Below are 27,757 nucleotides of genomic sequence, written 5' to 3' on the forward strand. Positions count from 1 at the left end.
AACTGTGTCCTTTGCTAGCTCCCATTTTTTTTGTCAGAAACTGCCGACGGAGATTGCGAACCAATGTGGGCACCGTCTTGAATTAGGTTTCGCTTTGAATTTCCGAAATGGGTTCCGGATTCCTGTTGTGTTCAACGATAAGAAAGGGACTATTTTTGGGCTTTCAACCTTTTATGATGACTTTGATTTAGTAGGCGGTGAAATGCTGGTTTTTTAGTTCGGTGGGGTATCTGATTTCAACGTGTACGTGATAGGGAATGATCTATCAGAGATTGATTACCCCAATGTGTTCCATTATATGCAGAGGAAGCGGCCTCGAGTGGGTAATGTTATGAACCTAACCTATCTACTAAATTCTTTTTTGTAATTTGATTTGTTTTTATTTTCATTTTGTGCTGTAGTATCTGTGAAAAATGGTGGGATGAAGTTTGTGAACTTTGTGACTGAGGATAATCCATTTTCTGATGAGTTGGTAAGTTGAATGTAAATTTGTCATTCATGTTGCAATCTGTAAGCACAAAATATATCATAAACTTAGGATGTTAGTTCTGGTTAATCTTGCTTCTCCACATTAGTAATTTATCCCTTTTTAGGTGGCTCCCGATTCATTTAAGCAAGCTTGTGGCCTGATTCCTGGATATCAGACCTTTACTTTTAGCAATGGGAAGGAGATTATTGGCGGATATAACCATCAGTCGGGCGTATTTCATGGCATTAGGAAATTTTGCACTATTTTGGGAATTAAAAACTTCAGCAAGTATAACCTTGTGCTACTAAGTTATGAAGAAGGCAGCGTTAATAACATTTCTATTTTCGACGACAACTTCTTGGAGGTGTTGTTTCCTGGAACACCACTTTCACCAGCTATATACATTTGGAAATGTTAGATATTTCCTATGTTTGTTATTTAATTGATGGTTTATAGATGTTTGTTACACTAGACTGATTAGGCCTTAACTCGCATAATCCCTCTGTTGATGGGCGAATCGAGATGACTATTCAGCCCTGCCACATGTATAAATATGCTTATGGGGTGGTAAGAACTTGTAATAGATGATTTAAAATTTGTTAGTCTTACATTGTTGTGATCAGACTGATTTTTTTCCGCATAATTATGCCAGACATATCTACTGAGTACAATCGAGTGACTAACTTCTGGCGACAGACTGACTACATAAATGTGTATTATGGCGAGAATGCTTGGAAGCTGCAGGTCAGAAGTCGGGGCTTCAAATGTCACAGGACAACAATTAGGGAAGGGTGGATGGAGTTCAGAGGTGATATGGGTCTGCAAGTTGGTGATGTCTTGGTGTTAGAGTGTGATGACTACTGTGTTCATCATTTTGTTGTTCGAGTGATCAAGAATGGCAGTGCGTAATAGATATTTCGGTGATTCTTAATTTCTAGACTATTTTATTTTGAACCAAGTCCAATTAGGTGATATTATTTTGTTTGGAAGTAAACTTGCAACAGAATTTGGTGTTCATTAGTAACGTTATTTCCGCACTGTTTAATGGTGATAGGAGAATTTGTTACTTTATTTTGTTGGGAATTATGAAATTGTATATTTGGTTTAGAGATCTGTTCTTGCATTTATATTAAGTTTGTTATTCTGTTATTACTCTGTGGTTAAGCATAACATGCCTGACCCAAAATGTTGGTCGAAAGTGTATTAACTGCTTTGCCGAGGAACATAATAATTTGTGGATATTATTATGTTTGGCACTAAACATGCTTAAAAATTTGGTGTTCATCAGTTTGAGTTTATCTGTACTGTTTAATGGTAATTGTAGAATTTGTAACTCTATTTTGTTGGGAATTATTAGATGGTATTTTGGGGTGTAATAGAGTAACATTTGTAGAGATCTGTTATTGCATTTATATTAATTTTGTTACACTTTTATTATTCCGTGGTTAAGCGTAACATGAATGACAAAAATTGTTGGTTGATACAGTTATTTGCAAGTTGGTATACTACATAGTTGAAATTGAACTGAATTCCACGTAAGGAGATGAAATAATACTTGTCCTTTGTTAGTTAAATAACGTACAATAACTTTGTCTGAATTAGTTTCTGAATCCTAAAGAAGTAAATAAAAAAGGGACACAGATTACTTGCATATATAGTTGCATATATAGTTGAATAGCTTCATTTGCCCAATGTGTCCAGATGGATGTTGTTCCCTTCACTCTGAAGACATTTAGAGTTTAAATTAGTTAGTTTATAAATTCGGTTGCAGTATAAGATGAATTTTTTAGTTATACCTCTGCAATTGAACTATCCGTAGCTTGCTGAGCACCATAATCGATTTGTTTCATCTGAGGTAGGATGGAAAATCCTTCGTAGATGTCCGTTGCAAGATAAACTTCATCCTTGTCTTTGATATTGAATTCCCTTATCTGTAGCTTGACTGTGTACTTTCCGTTTTCCATGTTCTTGAATTATGATGGGAACTTACCCTGTACCTGCATATGGATATATATGTTGTAAATAGGCAAGGTGTTTTTTAGTTGTACCTCTTTTCTGGGTATGGAATTATTCTGTTGTCACATTTGGTGCATCTGTACAAACCCTGTACTTCATCAACCTGCTTGTAACATGATGTACACTCTGAAACCACGGGTCCGAATCTTGAACAGTTTTGATCTAAATATGACATTTAACCTCTTCCCGGAAGAGATAGAGTTATTAAGAGAACCAATTGCACCTATGTACGTAATAGAAAAGAGCTACCTCAGTATAATCTTCCCCCAGTTGCGTAATTGCATCGATGGTCATCAACTTTGGTTCCTTTTTTGCTTGAACAATCCGGCCCTATTGCATCTTAAACTGTGGTTGTCCACTCCTGTGTAACAATTTCTATTGTTAACTTGCACAGCGGATTTTAAAACGATAGACATGCAGATATATTCCTTACACTTTGCGTAACTCTGCCACACTATGGTGATCATAGTTGATGTAGTATGTTGTTGGTGAGAAGTTGCAAATATCAAATTCATCTTTCATGAAAAGAAAGAAATACGTTGTTAGAAGGTGATGAGTAGAGAGCTTATGTGAAGATGATTCGAAATATACTATAGAACACACCTTGAAACACCCCTACTTTCCCAACTGCAATGATAACAATCATAGGTTCCTCAAATTTAGTTGAACTAATTTCTTGTTGAAAGCACTCAGCCAAATCGTTCCAGAGAGTAACGTTTAAGTAAGTCCTATAACATATATACCTAGCATTGTTAGATATGTAAACGGGTTTATTGTAAACGGATTTAGACACTACCTTCTATCTGAGATAGTCATTCTTATTTGTGGCTTATCAGTCCCCTCTTTTGTGTGAACTATCTTCAAGTCATCTCTTCTTCTGACAGCTCCGACCACATCTGCTTTTTGGAAAATAGCCATTGTTTGATATTGTAGGTAATGAACAATGGTGGTAGTTTATGATATGTCCACATACCTGCCAAGTAAGTAGATTGTTTTACGAAGTTCTTCACATCTCCAAGGTCGCAGAAGTCAAAGCAGTTCTGCGGGATGAAGTACTTGCGTTCATCTATCTCCTTTGCTCTAGTTTGATTTGTGAACATGAGTTGCTTGCCAGTGGTAACACATTTCCATTTGTCAAGTTCTGTGTATTCTTTCACTTGGAAATTTGTTATTGTGTACATCCTTCCGACAAAGAAAATTTTCAAAAGCTTTTCCATGAGGAAGGTTGGTACAAAAGCTTGCATCCTAACATTCTAAAACATATAATCGCATAGCAAATATGTGTTAGTTTTAGTAATTATACAATCTAGCATGCTATAGTTTTTGCGGTGAGAGTTACACCTTTGCATCTAGGATTATTAAATTGTAACCTTTGTATGGCTCTCCAATTTTAGTCTTCCCTCTCCATTGGTGAACAAATCGCACTTTCACCCACCAATCTGTTCTGCCTGTGTGGACATTACTTAGATACTCATAGTTGATCGACATTTCTTCGCATTGTTTCCCTCTCTTAAAGTTTGTAATAGATTAATGTCTGTATATTTGTTTTTTGTGTGTTGTAGGATGAATATATGGAGGATATATTGATACTAGGAACCATGTCATTTAAGAGACGCTATTAACTTCTTCATCTGTACGCTTTCAATTAGTGGCAACCATTTGATTTTTCAATCTCTTCATTTTAGAAAGATATACAGTAAAATGGTACTTAAAGTAAATGCTGTCATCTGCACACTTTGTAATAAACTGAAGAGAGATGGAAAAAGAAATCGTTCAATATATAGGCAGCTGAAAACAGGCATGCAGCAAATGATGAATAAAGTGAAGCCTTTAGTAAACTTTCATAACAAAAGTGCTCCGAAAAAACAAAAGAGGAATTGTAGTTAGGTGAGTTCATTACAGGACATTCAATCTGTAATAAAAGTTTAGATTCGGCTTCTGCAACCAAGATTCAGCTGCTTTGTCCTACAGTCACTTCATCACATGACATACATAACAATTAATATTGTTGTTGTAATCCACCTCACGTCAACAGTTATTATGTGTAAAATTTACTGGTTCCATCTTTACGTGCTTGACCCTGCGGTGTGGAGTTTTTTGTGGTAACTGAAGTTCAATAGCATCAGTAGTCTTTCGAGCTCTTGTTTTAGTTGTCGATTCACCAGTGGGAGGGCTACTGCTTTTAATAACATTGGTGTCCTAAATACAAAAAATAAATAATAGTATGTGAGCACGTAAAACTTATATGGTATTTCGTAAAGCTGTGAAACTTACTTGTGAAATCTCAGTTTGTTTAATCTCGGCTGAAATGTATTCAGCCGGATTGTGATGGCTTGATATTTCCTCAGCATCTGATACAGTCACAACTGTGTACATATTTGACCCTTGAAGAACATTTTCCTTGCTAACCAAAAGGGTGAATGTATAACATCTCTTTTCAAACTACTACAGTATTGGTGGAAATTTATCACCATCACCGACCTACATATTCATGTAGTTTAAAAATGTTTTTGTCAAGAGGGACAACATGAAAATAAATTGTACATTGCATGCAAGTTTAATATATGTAGTTTTGAAAATACCTGACTTTCATCGGCAAGAACATCATAAACAGTTTTTCCAGTGACACGGGTGAGCTCTTTATCACTCCACAATACAGGAATGCTACCTGTTTCGTTGGAGCACAACATACAAAACTTATACCTGGACATTGTAATAATATGTTTTTAGTTTCCTAACAATACTTTGGTTTGCTATGTATTTAGAGTAATTAACAGGAATTTAATACCTCCGATCCAGATAAGGCTTAAATTTCCCATATTTTCGACATTTGAATCTTTTTTCCACCAGCTGAAGATCAACATCACAGGGTATACAATAATTACAATATCAGGTCATAGTTTTGTCTATTTTTTGCACAGTCATCCTCACAGCAACACTTTTCTGTTGTCAATACAGAGTAATTAATAAACATTTTGTCTGATTTAGTGCTTGATAATTGGTTAGTAAACTCGCTTGGATGTAATCGTCTTTCAGGGTACGGACTTGCTTCACAGTTAATTTTGAAATCTCCTTCTCATCTTCTTCAACAACATTTGTAACATAAAAGGTTGAAGCGACAATACTGCAATATTTGCAAAGCGTTTAATCCAGGAAGTATAGATTGAATTCCTTATTCTAAAAGTGGTTACCTTCCACGGATAGTTTTGACAACATGGTGTTTTGCAGTTAAGGTAGAATCTTGTTGCGGGGTAATTAGTCAGGCCAACTTCATCTAGAAAATAAGAAAACATCGTTAAATAGATTAACATATTATGACTCAAATACTCCCTAACACTCTTTATTCTTACCTTTCCATTCACTAATCTTTGCACTTGCTATTATTATTATGACAGGATTTTGTAATTTCTGTTCAAGTGCTTTAAGAAGAGTATCTCCTAGTTCATTAAAGAAAGTAACAATAGCATAGTACTTCCCATCTGTTACACCAAACTTGACCATAGACCTATCAACATCGCCTTTGTTATAATTATTCTTGACCGGTTGTCCATCGATGACTCCCACTACATCTAGAATGACATAAGAAAAATAAATAAATGGCAAGAATAAGACTATGTGTATAGCATTACTTATATGCATTACAATGAACTCACCAATTAAGAACCGGTTGTCCTTTTTTAAATTTTCAACATCATCCAAACACTACTAGAATTACTGCCTACGACATCGGTGCTTGGATATCGGTTGCTTAGACGACCGATGTTAAGTTCATTTCAGACATCAGTTTTTTTTTAATCGATGTTATCGTGAAATTTCGACATCGGTTGAGCAAATAAACGATGTCAATAGTTATTTTTAAAAAATGAGAATCGTGAAATAAACATCGGTTCAGAGCATAACTGTTGTCATTTTTTCTTAGACATCGGTTTAAATTATACCCGTTGTTAATTCAAATTTTTAAAAAAACTAAAAAACACGCGGGCTTGCTTTGCCCTGTTTATTTCACAAACATTTCACACTTAACCAAAAATATTTCCCCCACACTGAACAAAAACATCTCCCCCTCTTTCCAACATCTCACGCCACTCCGTCACTCCCGATATCTCACCTCTCACTCACTCACTCCCGACTCCCTCAAAATCTCCTCCGCCTCTCGCTGCCGCCGCATCTCTCTCGTGTCTGTCTCACATCTCTGTCACATCTCTCTGTCTATAACTCGGCCCAATTTCAATTAGGGGTCCAATTGAACCCCAAATTGGATGAATTTTCAATTAATCAAGCTCCAGCTTCGAGAATGCCTAATTTCTTGACCATGCTTTATTTATTTCGATTGGGTTTTGTTTATTTGTAATTAGGGTTCCTTCTTTGTTCAAATTTTTTATCTGGGTTTTTCATTTTTGAACAGATCTGGAGGTTTGGAGCCTTCAAGAGGTTTCAGCGAGCTTGAAGAGGTTTGTTTCATTTTGATTGTGTATAGCTCTGTTATCAGATTTTGTTCGGTGCATATCTGTCCCGAGGTTATAGAATTAGATGCATTTTCCTGAGCTGAAACCTATTTTACAAGGTCTTTGTAAGTTAAATTGTATTTGTTTTGTGGAAATTGGATATTAGATTAAATTTCCTGCATATATTGTTAACATATATATTTCAATGTACAACTCTTTGGGAAGAATATCAAGTGTATATTGATAAATAAGAAGTAAGCATTACCTGAGTAGTGATAGAATCGCATAAATGCATATCGGTACTGTAAGAGTTCACAATTTAAGAAAGCCCTCGAGCAAATAAAAAGTCGGTACATAGTAGCTTACAGCAAGCCTGCCAGAATATGAGAGATAGAGAGATGGAAACACTCCTTAATTCTACATTGGGATCATTTGTCCTGATAAATGAATAACTGGATGAAGTAATAGTCTCCGTGCTTGTCTTTTGATGCATATCTTCTGATGACCTTGCTGTGTATGTAAAAGCTTTAGAAGATTGCCTTCTGATGTCATTAGTTGCATTACTTCTTGAACTAAAATCATTTATCTGGCTTATGCCCTAGCCAAAAGCGAAGTCAGGTGTCTAATGAAACTACAGGTTCCTATATTTGAAGATGCATATAATACATAGATGTAATTTGAGGATGACCAAACAGACCTTGTGCTGCGTAACTATAGACACTACATCAGTAAGGCTAAATGGTATTTTGCGTCAAAGTTGCATATTCAGCCAAATTCATGCAATATCAATATAAAAGATTAGATTATTATTCTACCAAACACGTAATGGAAAACTCATAAATAGTGAATTATTAATTAGTAGCAACATGGTAATTAGGTATATTTAATTTTATAAAACTGTGGGCTCCTAATGGGATTTTTGTTTCTTTTGCAGATTAGGTATATTCTTTTGCAGATTGCTTTTACCTTGATGATTTATCATGCATTGATACTGGCATATATGGGTCAAGCAGCTTACTCATCGAAGAATCACATTAGTAGCTACCAGATCAGTTATTATGTCTCTGCATCCCTCAATGTTATATCAATTATTTCACAGTTAATATAATCAATTCTTTACTACTGGTACTTTGCACTTCATCTTAATATAACTTCTACAATTTACAGGACCAGAGCAATTCTTTTTTTTGCTAAGGGATTGCATGGTTTTGTTGTACCAGACAATTCTTTTCTTTGCTGAGGGATTTGGGCTTTTTTACAATGCCTCAAACTATATTTGTAAGTGTTTTGTTCTGTTTTCCTCTTAGATCCTCATTTATCTGAGGTCTAGTGTTCTACTAGTTGTTTCTTTTTTTGTTTTTTAATTAAAAAGAATTGTATGTATTTCTGTTATCTGGTTCTTTTTAATCTGAAGGGTGCAGATTACTCATCATGGATTTGCAATGTTTCTACATTTGGTCTTGAATTTTGATGCTCAGGCTGTGTTCTTGATTATACTAATTGAATTTATGTTAATTTTTTTTTGAAATTGTAGTTGATGTGTTTCGATAATCTCATTGTAGGTTTTGGCAGACTTATCATCATTATCCTTGTGTAGAGTCTCTAAATTTACGCAATAATATTAATTTACACCATGATTATGTGGGTATAAATTTGGTTGAAATCTGCTGTATACAATGTTGGACATATATCATATTCTAATTCATTTATCAATACAGAAAGTATAAGGTGCCCCGTGCTGATGCTTTTCATCCTTTCTTTTGTTGCAGGAAGCAAAGCAATCAGCAGTGCAACATTTTCTATCATAGACCAGAGACGTCAATCACTTGGCCGTTTTCATGGAGTTAAGGTTGTCCACACCTCTAAAAAGATACACACGGTCAGATCAATATCACTGAGATCAACTGGATGCTCATGATTCGTTGCATTGTTGTAATGATTGGCTTCAGAGACACAAAACACATTGAGAATTATACTCGGAGAAATTGTGCTTGGTTGGATGGTGGATTGTATTTGGTAGCTAGGTACCTAGTTTTTTGGATTTGAAATCGGAGAAGTGGATATATGTGTATATATATATGTGTGTTTGTTTTTTTTGATCTGTTGGTTTTATAGACATGACTTATTGGTTGTATGGACATGACCTGTTTGCATTTATATTTAGTACATTTTGGTTTTAAGCAAAAACAGGGTGGTCATTTAAATTCAGTTCAAAATGGACATCACTTGTATATAAAAACTGATGTTAAAACTCTTGACTTCACAACAGTTTAGTGGAACATAACCAATGTCTAAAAACTCTGTACACATCAGGCAAACATCATAGCTAAAAGTCTAAAACAACTGATTTTAAATATAAGAACAGACATCAGGTACATCCCAGAAGCGCTGTGTAAGCCCAGTTTAGACATCGGGTTTTAGCCGATGTCTTTGCACATGTATCTTTAACATCACATGCGAAGACATCGGTCGAATTTTAGATAGACATCGGGTTTTAGCCGATGTCTAAGGCCTTTTTTCTAGTAGTGAAACAATGGAAATCAAAACTCAGAGGCTGAATTTTCAAAGCAGTTTCAGTGAGTTTGGTGCAAGTCGTGTCATTGTTGAAGTAAATGTGTTTGACATTTTTAACTGCTCGATAAGTTTCATCCCCATGATACAACTTGACAGAGAAGTTTGATATTTGATAAATCGAGCCTTCCTCAAGAAGATTCTTGAATTGTTCAGAAAGTGTAGCAGCGATAAAAGCATGGATTCGATGATTCTAAAATGTAGAAAATGTAATTTGTTAGGTTAATCAAAATTCATCAGTGCTCAACATTCGAACTGGTCTTTGAAGAGTAGTGACTTACAGCATCATCAACAAAGAGTATGTTCAGACCGCAGAACTCTTTGTTCCACATATTAACTCCTTGCCAAATGGCTTGTGCCCTGACGCAAATGGTTCAATCATATCTTGACTCATTCAGATCTGATAAAGCAGCATGTTCGATGAAAGCCATGATACTATACTCAACTGCGGAATAAATGAGAAAAAGAATAACATTAATTTCAACTGCTTGTTGAGGAACAATAAATATCAACATAAACGCGTAGGTGTATACCTTCAGCAGTGATGGAGATGGTAGCTCGCCGAAAGTGTATTTAAGTCTGTGTCAGATGTAAGAGGCTTTATGTGGCCTCAAGAGCAAGGAGACTAATGATAAGATTCTCTACTATGTTAGAGTTAAGGTTTGTGGACACAAACATATAATAATAATATGTTCCGTGTTTGTCATCTGTATTTAATCTATTAAATAAATTTCCTCGTTCGATTTAGTTAAATCCAATCCATGTTTGTTAAATATATAAATGATAATTAATGATATAGTGAGACAGTAAACTGAACATCAAAATACTACTCCCTCCATCCCATTTTAAGTGTCCTGTTTGACTTTTGAATGGTCAAATTGACTACATTTTGACTGAAATTTACACATATAATATAATATTTAAAAGTAAAAAAATTATATCATTATACAGTACATATAATATACTATAAAATGTAATTTTTAATTTTTTAAAATAATAATAAATTTGTTCTTTATGCTTGGTCAAAGATTGGTCAATTTAACCGTTAAAATTCAAAACAAGACACTTAAAATGGGATGTAGGGAGTATTAAAACTTGAATTTATTAACCTAGTATAATGCGGGATTTGTAAAAATGTAGAATTATGAAAACTGCTCTATATTTAAATGATATTTTAAGTGAAGTCATAACTACTTTTAGGTTTTAAATATAAGAACTCACTTCGTTAACGTAACTAAAAATACTTGTAAATATTATTTATTATGGGTCACATTATTATATAAGGCTGTTCTTAGTGGACTGATGGGTACATATCAGGAACAACAGTTGAACACATATGCACTCACAATTCATATCACAACAGTTGAAACGTAATATAAATGTGTCCTAAATGTTGTAATACAAATTTGAGATGAAGTAAAAATATACAATTCATATTATGTAACAAATTTAAATTTAAAAGAAGTAATTCAATTGTTCCACATGATTAAAGAATGATATGTATTGAAATGTTTAGAACATCGGTTTGATCTGGTTGCTTATTTCACATTGATTGTTTAAAATCAATGTTAATTAGAAATGTGTTACGCAGTAACCTATTAGTTATCTTCTAAACAATTGCTAATTAGCCTATAACATACAACATGGTATTGTGATTTTAGACACTTGCTTAATTGTAAGTAGTTTTTTGATTTAGAAGATAATATGTTGTTAGTATAATAGTACATTTATGTTTAGATGTGTCCTCCGGAGCAAGGAGACTAAAGATCATATTTCATAGTAAGTCAAAACAGATTAAAACTCGGTAATTATGAAAGCACTTATATACCAAATTCATTAATTTAAACTTTCGTTAATAATTTTTTAATATTTTTGGATTAAGAAACACCTTTTTAACGTATATGTGAGGCATGAAACGTTTAACGATTAGGTCCGAAATGTTTAAACAAAGATTTCAATTGAAGTTTAATATATAATTCGTATTTGAATTGAAGTAAAAGCATAGAATTCGTATTAAAATTTTGCACATCACCGACCAATGCCTTTAAATGTTAGTAAATTTATAAAGTCTGTAGTGCAGAACAATTTATCAAAGTAGGTTTTCAACTGAATTAAATTTATTAAGAAATATTAATATAATAAACTAAAAGCATACAATACATTCTTAGACCTTAAGAACAAAAGTTGTAATAGGATAATGTATCTGAAGACTTTATTTGTGAAGTTGAATACATCACTTTACGAACTGTTCTTTCAGACCTCAAGCTTCTTCGTTGCTGTGGAGGTGTTAAATTTTTGATGATGTCACATGTATCTGACTTGTTTAGTGTGCAGAAATGAAGATCAGAGTTTAGCTGGAAATCAGAGTTTATCGACTGCCAGCTGGATCAGAGTTTAACGATGGTCAGGGTTTGCAGGCGCCTGATTTCTAGAAGAAGATCTCGATAAACAGGGAAGATAAAGATTAAGGAAGATTATGCAGATCAGGACAGCAGAATATAGCTATTGATTGGATTATTTTAGGAAGCAGATTATTATTAAATCAATCAGTAGATATCATGTAACTGTGTATATAAACAAAGCGTAGGGTTTACTCTAGAGGATTTAAGCAATCGAGTACATTATTCTTGTAACCTAGCAGCTCTTAGTGGTAAATTACAAATCACTAAGAGATTATTTGTAAGCTACTATGTTTTGTGTTAATAAGAGTTTAGTTATTTTATTCTCTTATTCGTGTGTTCTGAATTGATTGTGTTCACTATATACATCAGTATAGTGATTTGATTCGTCCTTAACAGGAGGTAGTCGTGTTAGTTGTGAAAACATATTTGCCATTGTTCTTTTCGCTCTGTAAATACTTTTTTTTTCAATTTCATTGCTGTATGTTGAAATGGTTGAGCTGTTTATGTTGATTTTGTTAGATCCATTACGGTGGTTAATAGTGTGTATACTTTTTTTTTGTAGTAATGGAATCCTCTGGACTTGTTGCTGCGAAATTCTGCTTCAAATTAAGTTGCACTGATACATCTTCGAATGAACTGGTACCACCGTATTTTATTTGACATAGTTTAATCTGCTTGTGTTAATACGGTCATTTGCTACTTGATACTGTTGAGCTTACAGTCCGGAATGGTTACGTGCTGCCACTACGATTGGATACGAGTACAGGTGTTTTGAGTGGGTTTTCACTTTTTTTAAGGATTTTGAGCTGAAAGGGGGTGAATTGATGTTAATTGAGTACTTTGGTCGATATAACATCTATGTTTACATATTGGGTGTTAACGGTTCCTAAATCCGCTACCCAAAATTAGTTCGCTATTATAACGATTGTTATCCCCGATTAAGTAAATAACCTAATTCATAATATATATTGTTTATGCTTTATAGATTCAATCCTAATATATAATTAGTGCATGGATTAATCACAGTGACTATCGGGGATGGATGCTGGAGGTTTGTAAAGATGAATTGTGAATTTGACAGTGATGGAGATGAGATTGTAACTACTGTCAAAATTGTTTCACTGTACTTTAATTTATGCTTGTATTTTTAGACATCATATTGAGCATTTTTCAAGTTCTTATTAGTTATTGTGAAACAGACCCCTCCGGCTGCATTCTTGGAGCGTTGTGAATTTGCTTTACCTAATTGTATTGACTATGTAATCAGCAATGGTAAGAAATTTCGTGGTTCATAGTGTCGAAATGAGAAGAATTTCACGGGCTTGCGGAGTCTTTTTGATATAGTAGGTGTTGCTGGCCTCGGCGTATTCCATATGATGTTGTATGAGTTCCATGTGAAGTTTGTGATAAAAATCTCTGTTTTAGATGGAAATCTGAATGAGATTGTTTTTCCCGGCACTTCACTTTCTATTGGTAAATGGAATATTAAGTTGTATGTTTTCTTACTAAAACTTTCGTACTGGTGTATTACTTATTGTTTGATCCAATATTTGATGTTGTCTATTTCATAGATGGTAATTCAGAATATTCGTCCAAAGGTTCATTTTTCAAGATAGTTGTTGAAGAGAAGCATATGTCCGAGGATTGTTACTTTGTTGTGAGTTGTATTGGATGTAATTTTTTTGATATTTTTTACTATGATTGATTTTGTTCAGCGAGTTGGTGTTCTTTTAATGTTTTTCTTAATTTTTAGGAAATATCAATCAGTTCAGAGAGTTGGTTAATATGTGGGACACTTTTCAAAGTATTAACGCTTATTCGGGAAATGGATGTTGGATGCTCTGCACTCGTAAGAAAGATGGTATGAAGCTTGAGGTAGGTGACGTCCTCATATTTGAATGTGCAGTTGATTCATTCGATCAGTTCACTCTCCAGGTAGTGAAAGATGGTGAAGCAGAAATGTAGAATTTCTGTATCCTCCTTACATTTGGAGTTTTTTACATTTGATAACTTTTGTACTTTTGCGGTTTATTGTTATTCTCCACTGTATTTTGAAGACAAATGTAGTTTGCAAGGTTTCCATTTGGAGTTGTCTACTGGTTACTTTTCTTTGAATTGCCTCGCCATTCAACTCTCTATGTTGCACATAATTAATTTGTCCACATTATCTGTACATAGATCTTAGTCTCTAAAATAGGAATTTGCAGGAAGAAGGCAATGGTTAGCAAGGTGGTCAGATGAGAATTTTAAAATACTGTCATCAGGGAATTTTCTTTAACATTTAGTATTGATAATGTGGTGGATGACTTTATCAATGTGAAATAAAGTTTGTCATGGAATGATTTAGTTTCTGATCATAAATACGATTTTGAATCAAAAGTTATATATTCTGTGTTTAATGTCAAAGTGTCTATTGATAGATTTGCATTGTAAAAAAGATATTAAGACCTGTGGGCAAGCACTGTAGTAAATGACAAATACTGTAATGATCCAACTTTTGAATGCGAAACAAAAACAAACTTCACCAAAAGGTCCCTGTCACTTGTTATGGTTCTAGAAATTACAATTTTCTTAGAATAGGAATACTGCAGAACCTAAACAGTTGGTAAATTGTAAAAAACTTCTTTGAACACTATATTCTGGGTTATATTAGTAGTGACACCCATTTCAGATTCTATATATATTGGAAGTCCTTCCGGGGACGTCACACGGCTGATGGCAACGTACAATTGACCATGATTGAATAGCGGATTAGGTAGATATAACCCCACATTTATCAATAGATTGTCCCTGTGACTTATTAATTGTCATTGCATAACACACCTGCAGGGGCATCTGTTTCCTCATCAACTTGTATGGTAGTTTGGAATCGGTGGGAAAGAGTTCCATTCGAGGGATAAAATGTCTACTGCCAACAAAGTTTCCAGATATCACCTCACACTCTACACAATGAGGAAGTAACTTAGTCACCATCATCCTTGTTCCATTGCATAATCCAAGTGTTTGATTAAGATAACGCATCAGCATCACCACCACTCCAATCTCAGTTTGAGTTCATGGCTAGGAAGTCCAGGAACAAAAAGGGAGTTCAAATATTCTGGAGGGAAACTATGGTTTAAATCAGACTCAGTTCCAGAATAATCCTCCGCATGATCAACACTGTAGTAACTTCGCGACTCCCCCGGGATTCTATCAACAATTTTTGCATTTACATGAGCTACTATGTTGTTGGTTGGAGTTAGTATAGCTCTTTCACTCAAATATTTCGGGTCATTGAAATGTTTTTCAAGATCAGAGAATACAGTAGAAGACATGGATTTGAATCGCTTGCGTCGTAGCGATTAAGGTTAATATTTTGTTCGAACTTTTAATTAGTATCATAAAACGCAGGGCCAAGGTCCGATTGTTCCTACAATGGCATCAGAGCCAGGTTTGCGGTTCTGCGTTTTATGATATGAAGTCCATGTCATGATTATATATGCATGTATGTAGTGGTTCTGTGATGCAGGTCGTTGTCCACTATTATGGCCGTGTTTTAATTATTCTGTTATGTTTGGATTCCACGTGGTTTATCGTGGCTGTTGTAAATCACGAGGGTTGATCGTGATAGTTTCATCTTGTAATTAAATTTGTAATTGTTTTAGATTATGATCTGATGTAATAGAATAGGCTGGTTCGTCTGTACAATTTGTATGTAATTGTTTGATCAACGGGGCTGCAAGAAACAGAGATCTTCCGCTGCTGCGATCTATTTTCGGGGGTGCTGCACTGTTTTGGCCGTAACTTTCGCATATGATGTCCGATTTGGGCGAACGAGCACTTTTCGGAGACGGCAGAACGAGACGGACATAAAACTGTTTTCGAGTCTGTTTTTCAGAATTTTTCGAGGCATTCGGAGGCCGTTTAGGCCTCCAAATGGGCTCTCGAAGTTTTCTGGAATCTTTCGAAGGATGAATTCAAAGCTGATTTTTCCGGGGCCATAATAGCGGATGTGTTTTATTATGATTTACATAATACTTGATTATTGTTGTTATGTGTTTCTTGTCTTTGTTGTTATGCCATGTGATACTAACCCTTCGCATGCTAGAATGACATGGACATAGGGATGTTTTTTCATTAATGCTCTAATCATGATATTATGCTGCCATGTTATGTGTTCTTTGTGTTGCTATGACCATGATAGTATGCATGTGGACTTCGAAGAACTAACATAGGGCGATGCATCTAGATTAAAATCCTCAAAGTAAATTCTAAGTGGGAGAGGGAATTAATATGATATTAAATCTCATGGTCTCCATCATTTTTTGTATGTAATTTAACATAAAGACGAATATAAATTATATATACGTCACCCATCGTGGCATATAATTTATGGTGTCTAGAATGTTATGGATATTACTGGAACAAACTTCTTAAACTAATACGAATGGATACGAATTTTCTTTATCTCTGATTTGGGGCGATTTCTAAGGCTTATGGGTATTAAGTGAGACCGATGTGACTCCTCCACTGCCTAGAAATCAAACCAGACACGAATATTGAATTGAAGTATTCTATTCAAAGAATATTGGAAGGTATACATGCCGCCCATCGTGGCGTACCAAGTTCCATAGGTTTCGGATAATTTAAGATTTGATGATGGTATACACTTAGCTATGAAAAATAATATAGACCACCCCAACGTGGCTTATTGTTTAGTAATAGGACCGAAGTAACGTATAAACAAATTTAGGTGGTATACATGTCACCCATCGTGACGTACCAGAAACTTATGGTGCATTTAATTTTAATAATTGTTAGAGGAACCAATAGGTCTTAATTTTTAATGCACCTTTCTTTATGTGTAATGCAATTTTTTCATGCATGATTCTCAGGATAAAATGGGTTTTAATCCACTGTTCACCATACTTAAGGATAACAAACTTACTGGACCTAACTATATTGAATGGAAACGTAATTTGGACATTGTGTTGACTGCTGAGGAGTACAAGTTATGCACTTATGAACCCAAGCCTGAGCAGCCCGCTGCTGATGCTCCTGATGAGGAGAAAGAGTATTATAAGCGGTGGATAAAGGCTGATGAGATGTCGCGATTTTACATTCTGGCAGCAATGTCGGGTGTTTTGCAGCATCAACATAAGGCTATGGCCACTGCTTCAGATATGCTCTTTAATCTCAAGGAACTTTTTGGAGATCAGAATAGGGCTGCTAGGCAAGTAGTCATGAAGGCTTTAATGAACACTCAGATGGCTGAAGGTACACCTGTAAGGGATCATGTTCTCAAGATGATGTCACATCTGAATGAGATCGAGATCTTTGGTGCTGAGCTTGACGGGGAAACCCAGATTGACATTATCCTTATGAGCTTGCCCAAGAGTTTTGAGCAGTTCCGCTTGAATTACAACATGAACAAGAGGCAGTATAGTGTTCGCAAAAATCTACACGCAAGCGCACGTGATCACAAGTAATATATTTGTTCGTTCCCACAGAGACTGGTGAATTAAGAATACGCACCTATGCAACAATGTATGAGTAATTTTCACTGCCAAGACAATTAACAAGGAAGGGTTTTTTTTTTATACTAATAACTAAATTTACTAATCAAATTCAGAATAGGAAAACACATGGGATTCTAACTTCATTATCGAATTCATCTAGAATTGAAATTACTGATTAACATGCGACTGTTGTTCCTAATCAGACAACACGAAAGTAATACATGCCAACTCTCGTTGCACACATATCATACCAATCAAAATCCACAATTAAGATAGAAATCTCATGGACACCAACAAAGCTCAGACCCTATATCTCTATAGCGGTAGTGTAAGCAGAGAGGTTTAATAGCAAGTCGTCTATCGTGATTACACAGGGTGATAAAAATAGTTCAAGTCTATCACAAATTATGTTTCATTCACATAATCCTATGTTTACATGGCATAGTTCTGAATTCAATCATCCACTCTCGCTTCAGAAAGAATTAACAAACAACTTAGAAGTTAGCTACGCTCCTAAGAAGAAATAAGCACGGCTCATGCAAAGAAATCAACGTACGTCACAAAATCAAGCAATTAATATTCGTTACTAGACTACATCGATAAATCCATTAGAACCCCATGAAGGCGGTTAGTTCATAATCGAACTAATCGACATCATGGGTTCCAATGAAAACATGATAAATAAAAGACAAGAATTAAACGAAATAAAAATACTTGAATTAATAATAAGGATCACACGTTACAGATTTGATGTTCACGATCTCGCTCGAAACTGTCACTTCCTCGCGAAGAACGATCTAGTCCAAATTGATAATGTGCTTGAATGATTAAAACTGAAACTACGATATTGTTCTCTACTCAACTACTTCTACCAGGCTAGGGTTTTACACACGAGAAATTAAATTACATTGACCAAGTCAACCGGGCCTCGACCGCTGCGAAAATCCGTCAGAAAAGCTCCAAAAATCGGCCCGGGGCACTTCTGCTGGGCGCGGCCGCGCTAAACTAGCGCAGGCGCGCTAGTGACAGCAGAAGGTAGCGCGGGCGCGCTAACAAGTAGCGCGGGCGCGCTACTGTCTGTCATGGTGGCCCTGTTTCTTCGTTTCTCGCTCGTTCTCGCGTGCATGTCCTTCCTCGCTCTAGTACCACTTCCGTAGGTGATCACGGTTGCATTTAGCATATGCAACAAGCCCTTTAAACCCCTAGATAGCTCTAGTGGACGAGTGTGCTCTCGTGAGGGTTTGTAGAAGATATACCCACAAAATCCCAAGTCGCGATGAATCCACAATTCTCTATTCTTGCAAATAATGCACCAAAACCAACCTAAAATGATAGAAAATCACTTCATCACCTCAACTCGTGACCTGCACAGAAAAACAATAAAAACACATTAAAAGACACTAAACACTTAAGTACAACCAACCAATTTAAGTGGAAATGAAGGCCTATAAGTGCGTATAAATACCACTTATCACACCCCCAAACTTAAACTGATGCTTGTCCTCAAGCGTCAACGACATTATACAATAATACAATGCAATGCATGAATGCAACTACTTGATGAATGAGTGAACTATGAAGTAATTGTCGTGCCAATTATAATACCTCAGATTGTGCTAATGTTCTCGAGTTTCATCTCTCTCGCTACCAAGTCAATTACTCTTCTATTTACAAGTGTGGAGTGCCAGTGTGTGCAAGCATGCTCTTTTATTGAGACAAGACAAAAACTACTACTCCCACAGAATCCCAATCAAGAATCGTAAAAGTTTAAAACTAACACCCCGTCACTCAAGTCCAACTAAAGCCAAGGTCCCAAAGAATATCCACACCCTTCTATTTTATTACCTATATATTTTTTTTTCTATTGGTGATTAATTGCTTGGTCTAAGGTCAGAGCGCTTCGCAGTGTAAATGCTATACGAACACCACAAGACTTCACACACCAATTATTCACTTTATTCTAGTGGTTTATATTAACTGTGCAATGGTTGAGATCCCTAAAGATTTATGCACTAGTACCCATGTAGCGAGTGTTGGGTCAACAATCCCAAACCACGAAGGGCTTTAGGTTGTTAGGCACAAAGTCCCCTCAGACTTAATTACTCGAGTACTAATGAGCTCAACCTAGTTAATTATACCACTTATTTTTCTAGTGAATTTATTTACTACTATATTTTATTTTATTTTTTTTTTCTTTTTTTTTTCTTTTTTTTTTTAGAAAGGCATATCTACCCCTCAGTTCCCCCAAACTTAAGATTTACAGACCTAAGCTGAAGGGTGCTCAATTCAATCCTAGAATTCATGGAATTTCGTCTAAATCCTATCTCAAGAACATATGTGAATTACAATTTCCAACACAAGCAATTTTCAAGTACTAACCTAGCATTGCAATTGAAACTACTAATCAAGAACTACGCACATAACTCATCATAGGCAATTAACTTGGCTTAACTTCATAATTCATGCAAATGCTCGTGATACTAACTACGACAATAAATAAAAAAATTGAGAAAAATAAAAATAAAAATAAAAAAAAAAACATGAGAAAACGTAGAAAACATGAGAAAAAAAAAATAAAAAAAAACATGAGAAAACATAGAAAACATGAGAAAAATAAAATAAACGTGAACTACATGAACTAACTAACACATGCAATAGTAACATAATATATGCTCTTCCTTAGATTACCACCCCCAAACTTAAAATTTTCAATGTCCCCATTGAAAGTGATAAAAAGGCTAGAGCACCCACATACCTACTCGGAGTCCGAGTCCTCCCCCTCCTCTGCTGGAGGTGAATCAGGTGGAGGATACTGCATCCCTGCTCCGAATACTGGCCACTGAACTGTGACCCCCTGTGCCTGGAAAGCACTACCTAGAGCCTGTGTCAAGTCAAACGCAAACCTCTGGTGGATGTCATGCATGGCGTCCATCCGTCTCGCTAGTCGGCGATAATGAACATCTCCCATCGGTTCGGAGCTCCTCTCCGTCTGAGAAGTACCAGCTCCAGAAGCTCTAGTCTGCTCCCTCCTCACAAATGCTGGACGTCCCCCTGGCATCTCATCATATATGTATCCTAGGCCTCGAGGGTGGGGAACTCCTCCTTCCCACTCTGTCATCCGACTGATCGCCGAATGATCAATAGGTGTTGCCGGCAACTGTAATTGCTCGTTGGCTGGCCAACGCACACCACTCGATCGACAAAGCTTCGTAACAATTGTGCCATATGGAATGGCACCAGTGGTTCCTCCCTGTAAGAACCTCAGAATCCCCTGATGAATAACATGTCCCAGATCAATATACTTGCCCGAGACAATCCCAAAGAGCAGAATAGCTCTATCCACTGTCACCTCATGCCCATGTGAAGATGGCATGATGTTAGCACAGATGAAGGCGTTCCACGCCTTCGCATACCGGTTCAAAGCGGCTGCTGGAAAAGAAACATGTGCCGGCAAAGGAGGTGCAGTCATCTTCCAAGTCGTGTCCGGCACACACATATCATACACCAACCGCTCAAGATCAACCGGATCATCATCAAACCGGCGTTTAGCACGCCCGATCCTCTCAACAACCCAATCTTCTTCATTACGGCGCTTGGCACGCCCCCCAATCACTCTACGGATCGCCTCCGCACTATAATCCACCCGGATTCCCCGCACCACCGTGAATCCATCTCGATTCTCCTTGGCATTAGCATAAAACTCTCGAATAATAGCCAAGGGAACCGCCTCCGGAGCCTCGCAAAAAGACTCCCAACCCCGTTCCTGAGGTTCATCTAAGTTCCTCGCAAAAATCACTCTACACATAGATGCATCATCTAAGTTCATCTGATCACTCTCTTCATCGGTGTACTCAGAAAGTTCTTTCGGAATGACCTGATGAGGTATCAACACACCATCCTCTTCGTGTGCTAATATGACCTTCATCGGAGTAGTAACACCTTTGTCCAAAATCCCGATGTATTTTCTGTTCGCAGTGCGGAGGAATAGGAACATGTGCCTCTTCCATAGGCCAAAGTGTTCCTGGCTGAACGGTGGGATTTTGATGCTACTGATCTTTTGTGTACTCATGTTTAAGGATTTGAAGTGAATAGTGTTTGGATGAGATTTGGATTTTTGAAAGAAAAATATTTTAAATCAGAATTAATTTTTGGAATAAAATTAATTCGAATAAAAAATATTTGGACGTTACAGAGTGTGTATAGGATCTGATACGGAAAAATGGTATCAACCTCGCTCTGATGCCAATTGTTAGGTCCTGAAACGATTGTAGAAGGGGGGGTTGAATACAATCGTCACTAAAAATCGCGGCGGAATAATCTGATTTGAATTAAACTTGTTAATCAGATTTTAATTAATTAATATAACAATGTTTTAAGTCGTTATATAATTAATAAGGTTCGTTTTAATGTCCACTAAAGTTCGTAGAATAAATTCGACAGGATGTATTCTAACTTAGTGATTAAAACAATCGAGTGATCAAAGCACAGAAAACTGTGGATATAACAATTGCAAGTTACAAACAACTTGAAAGCTTTTACAATGCTTGAACACTTGGAAATGAAGAAGTGAAGCCATATTTATAGGCAAGCACTTTGAACTAGGTATGACATTGAAAGGAATGACTTTTAAGCTTAGGAATGACATTACAAAGGAAGATATGACATTGTTACACAAAGCCATGCCCTAAAACAAGAAAGGAATGACATAATTAAGCAATGTCATACTGCATAGGCACGGTATGACATTTTAAACTTGGTCACTAAGTCATTCGGTATGACTTACACCTCCAAAGCCATGTAGAACATTTCGGTATGACATTTATATGTCATAATAACGCAAGTCATACACACAACTGCCAATGCCTGAATGGATGACACGGTATGACTTTATTAAAAGTCATACCAGACTAAGTCAGGAAGCATACACACGGTATGACATTCCATGTCATGCCAGGTTATGTCTGTTGAGAGCAAACGGTATGACTTATCAAGATAAAGTCATACCGAATGATCTACTCACACAAACAGCCATGGTATGGCAATTTTCAGACAAATCAGAGAAAGCCTTGTAGGAGAGCACGGTATGACATTCTTTTATAATGTCATACCGAGCTATTTGATGTATTAAAACAGTTTTAATAATTAAACAAATATTAGATAATTACTCACTTAATTATATTAATTATATAAATTCATAAATTAAATTAATTCGAAGATGAATCAATTTAATAAATAAATTATACAACTAATTTAATTATTTAGAATAGTGAGATAATTAAATAAATATTTATAAAATTGTATATCTTCATCAACAGAGACTTCCGGCAGGATTAAACTTTGTCGATCTTTGTCTTGATTGAACGACCACTTGTAGTTGATGCAGAATACTTAATTGGAGTAGCTGACACACAAATGTACTGTCTGGTTCATCTGTATCTAGCTGAATTAAATTTCCTTTATCAATTAAACATTTGAGAAGTGGCTTGTTCGTCGATTCTTTGTCTTCGTAGTTCTTCTTCATTAGAAACAATAGTATGGAATCTTTTGAATAAATAAAGTATTAAAACTTTATACCTTCTGGACTTCTGGACGTGCTACAAAAGATTATTTGTACACTGAGGCTTGAACATATTAATGAACTTCTTCCAGTGGTGTGCAGCAGCATCCTGAAATTCTTCAGACATATAATTTCAATAAATCACTTGACGTTCTTCGTACGGATTCCTTCAACAGTACTTGCTATTTAACTTGCTTTCTTATCAGAGTTGAGTTGGTACCTCTTTAATTACAAATAGGCTGAACATATGCCTTTCAATCTCCCCCTATTTGTTTGTTAACATAACATGCAAATTATCGAGAGGATAACTCAACTAACTGATAAGACAAAGGATTAAACATGAATTGTAAATAGCAAAAAGTTTCTGGTATTTCATTAAACATTCACCAGAATTCAAAAGATTACATTAGATTACAAAAGGATGTTCTTACTGAACATATATTACAAATCCCTAATGAATCTAAAGATCAACTTCTCCTTCTTCGATATCAGAAGTGTGAAGGATAGGAGTTGATGGTTCTTCCCTGGTTGGCACTTCAGATGTAGTGGATTCACCACGCTTCATTCGTTCCTTTGCCAGAGCCAGTTGATGTAGTACTTCCAAATCCACAGGGTCTTCTCGGAAGTCTGATGGCTGAGATTTAGTAACATGTTTCATCTTTCGAAAGTACTGAGCAACATTCTTTCGAGTGCAGTAAGCAAGAATCACATCATCAGCATCAGACTTAGCTTTAGAAGCAAAGCCCTTGGTTCTTAAGAGAGTGGAGGCAAGAGCAAGTTGTTTAGCTGGATACTTTGGCAAGGCTTCTTCGTTCAGATAGACAGTGCTGAAGATCTCCTTGTGAACGAACTTAACACAATAAGGATTCCTGACAACCTGAGGACTGTTGAATACAGCTTGTTCCAGCAGTTTGTCACGAAGAAGTTCATTCAGGTTGGAGCTGCGCTTTACCTTATTCCGAAGCACCCAGAGCTCAGATACAGAGAATGATTTCAGAGATTCGACAGATAGTCTGAAAGAACCATTCCTCTGTGTATAGACAATTAGCTCCCATTGCTCTAGCAGGTTGTTGACCCCCACAGTCACATAATTTAATTCCAAAGCAAAGGCATGCATAAAGACATCCTCGTCAGAGTTTACCTCTCTAAGATCATAGATCAGAGATAAGAACTTGTTGTCATCGAAAGGCTCTCTTTGAGGTCCATTAAAAATTCTTCTTGCTATGTCCCAGCTTTTTCCTTCTTTCCTCCTTATATCAAGATTCTTCTGCTTGATTGCAGCATCATAGATTTTCTGTTTCTCGATCTTGATTTGTTCTTCTGTGATCAACTTGTCCTCTAGAAGTTTTTGGAAATCACGAAGCTTACGCTTTCTAGCTTCATTTTCAGCTTTGAACTTCCGGACATTCTCCTCATGTTCTAGGTCAACAGGTTCTTCATCCTGAAACAAATAACCCTCATCAAATATACCTTCTTCTCCTTCTGCTTGACGATAGGTAGCATCGAAGATGTCATCATCATCCATATCCTGTGGATAGTCATCATAACTATCAGAATTGAAAACATTATCGGACTGATGTAACGGTTCTTTGCCTTTAGACTTATGAGTTTCTTTGTCAGGGGCAGATCCAGAAGTGGTATTTCCCTTGTTGCTTTGATTTGAGCTATTGCCTCTATCATCCCTGTCACCTTTGTCTCTATTCTCCCCCTTAGTTGAGGGATCCTCTCCGGAGGGTTGATCATCAGACTTGTTGGAGTTTCTGAGGAGTTGATCTAACTTACTGTCGATTGTCTCAAATTTGGACATGTAAAGCTCATGATTAGACCTCATTTCAACAGCCAAGTCATGGATTTCCTCTTTAAGCTCATCCCTGTAAGAATTGGATGGCCTCTCCTCAGTTTTCTGTTGCAGGGTCACCAACTGTGCACCCTTGAGCTTCTCGTTCTCAGCAATCATTCTGGCAAGCTCAGCTCTTAGCTTTGCCATTTGTTCCTCAAACAGAGCAGGGTTAGTGTGTGCGCTCACCTCACGTACACTCAAAGCTGTTTCACTAGCCTCACGTGCATGTGTATCGCTCGGTGTTTGCCTTACATCACTCTTTTCAGTCACTCTTCCTGCTGTACCTGTATATACTACCAATGTCCCCTGAGATGGGTTCAAAGGTAGTGGAGGAACAAATTGTCCTCCGGACGCCTGTGAGGGCAGATTAACTTGCACGCTGCCAAGTTCCGCCTGATCAGAAAATAAAGGGAGATCAGCAAAGTTTTCATAAATAATACATTGATTTTGAAAATCTGTGCACTCAGTAAACATAGTAACCTGTGTATCTGTTTGGGCTGGCACTAGCGTGAGTGCTAGCGCAGTGCTTGACTCTGTACAAGTTACCGCGGCCGGACGGTCAATTTCAATGGCCACATCCTGTAGAGAGAATGGGTCCAGAGACTGTTTATCTGCCATTTCAAAATCTGAGCCTTGTTGGGAAGGCACAGATGAGGCTACAGTTGTCTCCAAGGTTTCCACCCTTTGCTTCTTTGAGGGAGACAGAGCTGTGGGTTTATTCATTAAACTACTCGAACTCCGTTTCCTCGCAACTTTACGAACAGGTTGCATTGAAGAGTTGGTTGATGTGTTTGGAGAAACGAATATTTGTTGAAGAGAATCTTCAGCTAGGTTATGAACCTGTGTGTTGTCAGGTTCATTGCTGGTAGGCTGGAAAACAAAATCAAGGTCACAAACAAGATCACAACCATAATCTGACGTATCAACATTAAAATTAGATGATAAGTTAGAGAGTACCTGAGCTACCTGTAGGTCCTGACGGAAGGACTGCAGCTCTGGGTTGATAGGAGAGTCAGAGGGAAGGGGTTGTGAGGTAGATTGTGTTTGTGGGATGATTTGGGATTGTGTTTGGTGTGGGAGAGGTTCAGATGAAGATGGTTGATGCTCGAAGAGATCATAATCCAAAGTTTGATCTTCAAATGATGGGTTAGATTGTTCTGTTTGATGGATGGGGGAGTGATATGATGATTGGTTGGATGAGTGGTGTGAAGATTGTGCTTCTTGGGATTGTTGAGGTGAATGCTGCGGTTGTTGTTGTTGGAGAAGTTGTTGATGTTGAAGTGTAGGTTGTTGAGTCTGTAGGGGTTGAGGTTCTTGAGGTTGCTGCTGCTGCTGTTGTTGTTGAGGTTGAGGTGGATGAGCCACTTGCATTTGATATGGTTGAAGAGGAGCATTGAACATTTGGAGCAAGTGAGGAGTGGTGATTAGTGGAACGTTAGCAAATTTATTCTTGTTATCCAACTGAGTCATAAGTTTGGTGCAGGCACGAGGAACTTGTGCCACAGGAGAGTTGGAGTAGTGTTCCTTTTCAGCGTCGGTCATCTTGTCATTCAGAAACAGCATGATAAAGCGAGGATAAAAGCATGCAACCTTCGCGTTCTGTTCAACCGATCTGTTCCTCAGAGGCCCTAACTTGGAAAGAATGGCTTGAAGAATAAGCTTTCCAAAGTTAATCCGACGATTGTAAACAATGCTGAACCCAATCTTCTGAAGCAGCGAGGTTATCACATTAAAGTTCTTGCGAGTGGTCGGAGCAAACACTTTAGCCAAAGTGTCGAAGAAAAGATCCCACTCAGGCTTCAGATTGCCTTTCAACATTCTAGGTAAATTAATCTCACCCTGATATAAGATTGTCTCGAAGAAATTGGTGAGTTCAGCTTCGGTAGGGAGTTCAGCAAAATTCTCCCTTGGAAACCCCAAAATCCTATTAACATCATCAGTGCTGATAGTAATCGTACGTCCTCTGTGTACATCTCCAGAAATCCGATGATTATCCAACAAAGTAGTATTCAGAGCTGTCGTGTAGAAGTCCTGAATTGGCTGTATCTGGAGGTCTGCATGAGCTGTAATAGCAGTGCTGACGAGCGACTGGCTATTCAGAAACCGAACCCACGGTCTAAATCGAGCTAAACTAGCCTCGGGGTCAAAGAATCCATTTAAGTTTGTCTCCTCGATAACAAAGCGACCGGCCATTGTTTAAAATTAAAAATTGAATTAAGTGAGAATTTTTCAAATAAAATGATAATTTTCAAATTTCTCACGAATTTCAATTAATAATTAAATATCAATTAATTAAATTAATTAATAATTCGAATTAAAGGGTTAAATTCGAATTAAAACTTAATTTAATTTAAAATGGCTAAGTAAGGTCCCCAAACAAAGTCTTAAGCTCCACTTAGTACAAAAATCCCCAAATACTTTCACAAAACCCTAATTTCGAAATACAAGGCAAAGAGGGTTTCAAATCAGTTGACCCAAATCATCAACAAATCGATTTAAACCTACAATCCACAATCACAGTAGCTCGAAACCGGTGTAAACTCGGGCAAACTCGCTTGAAATCGATTCAAAAACAGTGACTCAGTTCAACTCGGCGACTCGGTTCAAAACTCAACGAAATCGGGCAGCACTTCGACTTGTTTTCTTGATTAAAAGTAGTAACCAGCAAGTTTTTAGGCTTGTAAATCGTAACCAGCAAGTTTTTAATCGAAAACTTGAAAAACTCGAACTCAAGAACAATGTCTGTGCGTGTATACGAGTGTGTGTATAGTGATGAACAGGTATGACTTTCTTTTGTTAAGTCATACGAGTTTTGAAAGGTCGGTATGACTTAACAAAGGAATGTCATACCGAACGAGTGAGTATGATATTGCGTGAAGTGCGGTATGACATTTGCAAATAATGTCATACCGTGTTCTGAACGAGAGGAAGGTGAAAAACGGTATGACTTTCTCAGGGA

General features: G+C 36.7%; 2 long non-coding RNA genes across 2 annotated transcripts; one reads left to right on the top strand and one right to left on the bottom strand.

Moving 5' to 3' along the window:
* Positions 1-2,723: 2,723 nt before the first annotated feature.
* On the bottom strand, positions 2,724-3,327 carry LOC135147724 (uncharacterized). The gene is made up of 3 exons (XR_010285512.1): positions 3,089-3,327; positions 2,919-3,000; positions 2,724-2,846 (listed from the first exon to the last, which is right to left on the bottom strand). It is a non-coding gene; the product is annotated as an uncharacterized LOC135147724 (long non-coding RNA).
* A 2,984-nt stretch (positions 3,328-6,311) lies between these two features.
* LOC135147867 (uncharacterized) lies at positions 6,312-9,066 on the top strand. The gene is made up of 3 exons (XR_010285810.1): positions 6,312-6,936; positions 8,098-8,208; positions 8,700-9,066. It is a non-coding gene; the product is annotated as an uncharacterized LOC135147867 (long non-coding RNA).
* Positions 9,067-27,757: the final 18,691 nt, after the last annotated feature.

This window comes from Daucus carota, chromosome 7, assembly GCF_001625215.2.
Source record: "Daucus carota subsp. sativus chromosome 7, DH1 v3.0, whole genome shotgun sequence".
NCBI classification, from domain to species: Eukaryota; Viridiplantae; Streptophyta; class Magnoliopsida; order Apiales; family Apiaceae; genus Daucus; species Daucus carota.